Source organism: Barbus barbus, assembly GCF_936440315.1.
Source record: "Barbus barbus genome assembly, chromosome: 3".
Taxonomy (NCBI): domain Eukaryota; kingdom Metazoa; phylum Chordata; class Actinopteri; order Cypriniformes; family Cyprinidae; genus Barbus; species Barbus barbus.
In genome coordinates, this window is record NC_136731.1 from 428406 (window position 1) to 434405 (window position 6000).

The window sequence follows — 6000 nt, forward strand, 5'->3', positions numbered from 1 at the left end:
TCCGGGTGGAGATCTCGAAGACCGGAGGCGGAGAGGTCGTCGCCCGGGGTCTGGCTTGCGTCTTCCGCAAGGGTCCCAGGGTCCGTGGCGTCCCGGCGCCGGAGTGAAGGACATCTGGGAAGAACGCATCCTGGGTGCACAGGGTCTGTGCAGAGAAACACACGGAGTAGAGGTGGTGGGAGTGTTAGCAGCGTGCTGTATACTTACCCCGGATTTATGAGCGTCAGCCCGGGATGTATCCAGCGCAGCTCTCTGTTCCCGCAGCTGGGCCTGTTTCTTCACCAAGTCACGGATCTGTTTCTCCACGGCTTCCAGCTCCAGCTGCACCGAATGCAGCTCGAACGTGTCCTCACCTGCACTCAAAGGTAGACACAAATCCGCCATTTAAGCACGTAACAGTGAAACAATAGTAATGTGTGTGAATAGAGAATTAGCAATCTAAGCGAGATTAGCAGCTGCCGATGCTAACGGGCTATAAGCTAATAGCAGCCACGAGAAATCAAAATAAACTAGTGATAACAAGGTGCTCTGATTGATTTTGTTTTTGAATGCTACAGTGGATATATTCACACGTTACAGAAACAAAAATTATAGTGTATAAAATTGTTTAAGATAGAAAATAGACGATAAAGAATCAATTTGACGGAGCTCAAACTCAAAACACGCAGTCACAAATCAGCGCATGCGCATCTTTGACCGTTACTGCCTTGCACATTTTTTCAGGAGTGCCACAAACCACTGATGTAAGCTGTAATGTTATTTTGAGTCCTTCAAATTCAAAACTATTACTCAGTTTGTGTGTATTACACAGAGGAAGTCCTCAAGATACTCATCCAGTGAGCTAGGTTTACTGTCCCCACAAAATAAACCTATTGCCACGGGTTCCTCCTGCAACAAGTTCTGCACAGTTTGAAGAATCATCCAGAATTGAGTTGCTGAACTCGTCACCTGGAGCTCCAAAATTGCTCATGTTTCTTAAAATGTGTGTTTTTATAGCATTCCCTTGAAATGGATTGCAGTACACCAAAAACATAGCACTGACCACCAGCCTTGTTTTGCACTTCAGTTCTGCTGGAACGCACTGTTCCTAACAGTGTCCTGGCATCTTTTGGCAGATTCAGATTGTGTTTGTGGAGGATATTGAGTAATGAATTTAGTGTCACACGTGTTATTTTATGTTCTGCTGCCCATCTTGCCAAGTCATCATTTATGGAATCGTATCGATGGCCCCGGCCACTCATGGTCAATCGACGAGCCACTGACTGTAATAAATACTAGAGAGAGACGGACAAAGACACAGCTAAAAACACTCTTTGCATCGCATTCCTTGTGATCCTAACACATCAGAGAGTGTGCAGGAACTTTAGTTTTGTCTGTTACAATTTGATATGTATTGAGTGTTTTTCTGTAGGGATTTGCTGTTCTTTCCTTTGCTTCACTGTTTATGTGGTTAACACAGGGATACCAGTTTATCTTAGTCCTTCTCTTAGTGCACTGATTCCAGCCATATGCTGTAATACTGAATAAAATCCTTAAGCAATCTTCATGTGAGATCTACTGTTTTGTACCCAACGAAGTGCCTGAGTGCGATTAAGGGACACAAATGTATGGATGTGATGATGCTCTTGAACTGTGATGGAAGTTTTTTATGTAACAGCCTCAGAAGGAGTCAAAGGCATTTCCAATATCACAAAATGAAATGTGCAGACTAAGGATGCTCAGATCCATGTATCCATTTGAATACATCATGTGATTCAAGAATTTAGACTTGCCCAAAAAGTGCTTATTAGTAGAACCTACAGTAATATGACTATCTTAGATCATTAACCAATCGCCAGAAAAAATCCAAGTGAAGAAGACTATATTGACATTTATTTGTTATACTTAAAGCTGTAGTCCGTAAATTTTTTTTGTTCAAAATTATTCAAAATCAATATTTAAGCAAGTATATAACCAGCCAGTGTTCAAAACTCTCTGTGGTTATTAAAAATCTCATCACACTCATCATAAAGAGTAGGGGTGTAACCCCGGTGTTCTGGCCAAATTCCCACCACTGGCCCTTGTCTATCATGGCCTCCTAATAATCCCCATACACTTGATTGGCTCAATGACTCTCTCTCCTCTCCACCTGTAGCTGGTGTGTGGTGAGCGCACTGGTGCCGCTGTGCTGTGGCTGCTGTCGCATCATCCAGATGGATGCTGCACACTGGTGGTGGTTGAGGAGAGACCCCCTATATGATTGTAAAGCACTTTGGGTGTACATCAACACATAATAAAAGCGCTATATAAATGCCTCATTCATTCATTCAAAACTATCGTCTTATTTTAGCCCGATTCACAACAGTTAGTTTATATGTTTTCTAATTTGAGTGGTACGGGTAGGTTTCCGTGGAAAATTCGAGCATGGCACTGTGTCATTACGTCACGTCTGTAAACGTAAAGAAGTTTTTCCGTCTAGAATGCTATCGCATGTGAGGATCCTGCAGGTGGTGGATCATTAGCCTTTTCTCACAGCAGCTGGAATAATTAAATATATCATTTGGATGGCGGATTGTAATCCAGAAAGGATTATGTGCTTGTGAAACACATGTGAATTAAATGATTCCAGATTAATATGCTTCTGATTACAGATAGCCTGGAATTACACAGGATTTGTACTGTAAAGAGAACCAGTTTTGAAGGAAGAATAATTAGCTTTTTGGGATAAAGAATTTCTTAATATGAAATTTGAATGGTATGACAATTAGATATTAGACTGTACAGAAATTGAACTCTACACACTGCATACACGTAGTCATGCAATGCTGATGTTGTTAACATTAACAATTTGAGAACAAAGTATAACAATAATAATAATTTGCATGATTTGATGTGACATGAGCTAACTGATCGTTAGATTTAATCGCCATTGGTAGCGCGATTTATTGTAATGCTTTTTTCAGAACAAGCGTGGCAGACTTGTTACTTTTTCTGATGACAATATCCGGTGAAAATTCTTATTTGGGTCATATATTCCAAGACGTAGGCTAGAATGTGTGATTCCTAGTACAGTATCCACACCGGTGCAGTGACCGACAGCCACACATTCACCTCAAAACATTAGATTTATCCGCGTTGGAGCAGTAATAATTCCCCAAGTAACTGCAATTGCAGGTTTCAAACAGAGATGGCGACAAAGAGGCAAGACTTACGGACTGCAGCTTTAATTGTAAAGATTTAAATGTACAGATGGTACTCAACCAGAATAAAACTTCTACCGCTGTGTTAGTGGTGTGTAAATGAATAAATGTAAATGTAGATATGCATGAGCAGAATTTATTGTTTGCAGAAGCTGCATACATTACACAGTATACATTATGGCAATGCCTCAAAATATACGTGATTACATACGTTTATCAGGTACAGATTGCGTAGATAGCCTAATGTGTTTGCTGGGCAAAAAGAATAGAAGCTCAATGAAAGTTATGAAAATCATTCACTAATAACACATCACAGTTTGATTACTGATGCAAGCAATTCCTGGAAAAAGAAAAATACTTCCTTAATTAGTAATTCCAAAAAGAATGTCTTTTTTGGCAGACAGAAGGGATCCACCACATTGTTCTTGACACATTTCCGGCATTCCATCGCATTACTGTTTCTCATACACCGATAAAGAGGCACTATCGCATCAATGTTTTGAAATTCTGTTTGGAGATCCTTGTCCTTGTCCTTCTGCCAGATCTCTTGGAAGACAAAGGCATTCATTTGGCCTTTTCTTTTATTGATCCAGTTTCTAAGGCCTTCCATAATATTGTCGTCACTCTGAAGGCATGTTTTGACACAAGGTGAGTTGTACGAATAGAACACTACGCAGCTTTGGTCTCTTGCCTTTGCTAGTAGTTTGTCCATGAGAGAGTTACCTACAGGATACAGCAGAACATGCTCAGAATGTTCTGTTGTTTTCTCATCTATTCTAACTGGTCGTGAAGCAATGACATTTTTTGGCTTAGTGCAAAGTTCACATTTGGCACCCTTATTGAGAAGCGTTTTCACTAGTGCTGCATCATCCTTGTGAAACACATTCTCGATATTAGCATTTTTATCTGTACAATGAGCCGGTGGGACATAGATGGATAATGCATACTGAGCATCAGCTCCTTGTCCGGTCTTTGGCTGGACACTGAAAGACATAAAACAGCATAAGGTTATTGCAATTATCATAAAACATTATAGTATTTGCCTTGTTCCATGTGCATTTTGTCATTCAAACCACATGCACAGTTCAAACTGAATATATTGATTCATTCTTCGACTTCATGCACAAATGTACCTACTTGTCATAAAAATACTGGGTCATTTTAGCAAGACACACAGTGTTCACATCCGGAATGCCTTGAACACACAGATGAAGCAGGCAGAGGAAGATGACGAGACCCCTCAGTGGGACCAGAGATGCCTAAAGTGAAAACATTACTCATTTCAGCACAAAACTTGGCTTCATTTCATGATCTGAAGAACCGGAGTGTTTAAGCGTGTACTCACACTAGGCATGTTTACTAGTTTCTCCGTGTAGAGTACATGTAGCTTTCTCTAGCGCAAAGGAGATTATAAAGCTGTTTGACCCGACGCTGATGTACAGAACTAACATTACATCTGAGGAAGACATATCTTGCTTTCAGTGGCCTGGTTTCCTTCATTGTGTATCATGGCTTGTGTGACGCTGAGCTGTAATGCTATTAAAGACATGTTTGGATGAACTAAACCTTGACAGTTTGAGAGCTTTACGATTAGATCTGTGATTGATTGTATCATCCCAAGCGTGGAGTAGCACGCCTCAAAGTGAAACATTTAAATCATCATATCGCATTATTTAATATGATTTATTATTATGAAAGGAGCATTATTAGCATTATTGCATATCTTTTCAACACGGATGGATGAGAGAAGTGTGTGAGTGACAGAAAGAGATCTGAAAGCGTGAGTGTACCGTGTGAGAAAAGTTTACTTAGTTTCAGTACTACATTATATACTGTAGTCCTGATAATGCCAAACGGCTGATTTCACCAGTAAAAATGGTCCTACATCATTCATTTCTATGTATTTAGTCAGTGACAGAGTGCAAAACTTCAGAATCATTAATAATTTTATTCTGGTGTCACCACTGAACTGTGACAGGGGACCAGAACCAAGCTCATAACAAATTTAGCAAAGCAACAGCACATTTTACAACATTTTACCATATATAGAAGTTATTTTGGCTTATAATATTATGACCGTATTGTGAGTTCCTTATTGAGATATGTATCGTGACATGATTGTATTGTTACAGCTCTAATAATGCGTTAAACGAGTGTCAAATCTTACCCTTATGATGACTTACCATTCTATCTGCTGCTCAGAATCAGAGAGTTCAGAGATGCTGTGTGAGTCTCCCTTTGCTCCATCTGTTCACAGTTTATATTCTGTGGTGAGTCTGCAGAAACTTCTCTGTGACAGAGTTTGCTTTGCTCCTTTTCTGCTGGTTATTAAACTTTGCATGTCACAGTGCATGTTTGCCATGCTAACAAGGGCTGTTCTCAAACATTTAAAGAAGAGGCAGTGATCCAAACCAAGAGAAATGGCACCAGATCACTGTTGGGTACTGTATTTAATGAATAAGTACTATTAACTACTGAATACAGTCTCTACAATCACATTAGCACTAATATCAGAACCTCGATGATTCAAAACTCACCACTGATGATCAAACTGCACATTATTACAACCTTTAGCGCATTTTTTTAATTGCTTAGATACAATACAAACAAACCCTTTCTTTTCTTTTCTGTTTTTGTTGCTTGGTCTATTTTTGGAGTTCAAAAGTATTTTTATAAAAGACGTCCCAGACAAATGAGCTATAATGTGATTGGTTATCAAGGCAACTGGGATCATAATTTACAGCGACACTTTCTCCCATGGCAGAACCGTGGAGGTTGTTATCTTTATAGTTCATTTAGAATAAAATATATATAGTGTAGT

The 6000-nt window shown here is 39.6% G+C and overlaps 1 long non-coding RNA gene across 1 annotated transcript; it reads right to left on the reverse strand.

The window, feature by feature from the left end:
- Window positions 1-3299: 3299 nt before the first annotated feature.
- On the reverse strand, window positions 3300-5501 carry LOC306856612. The gene is made up of 3 exons (XR_013783031.1): window positions 5363-5501; window positions 4317-4438; window positions 3300-4162 (listed from the first exon to the last, which is right to left on the reverse strand). It is a non-coding gene; the product is annotated as an uncharacterized lncRNA (long non-coding RNA).
- Window positions 5502-6000: the final 499 nt, after the last annotated feature.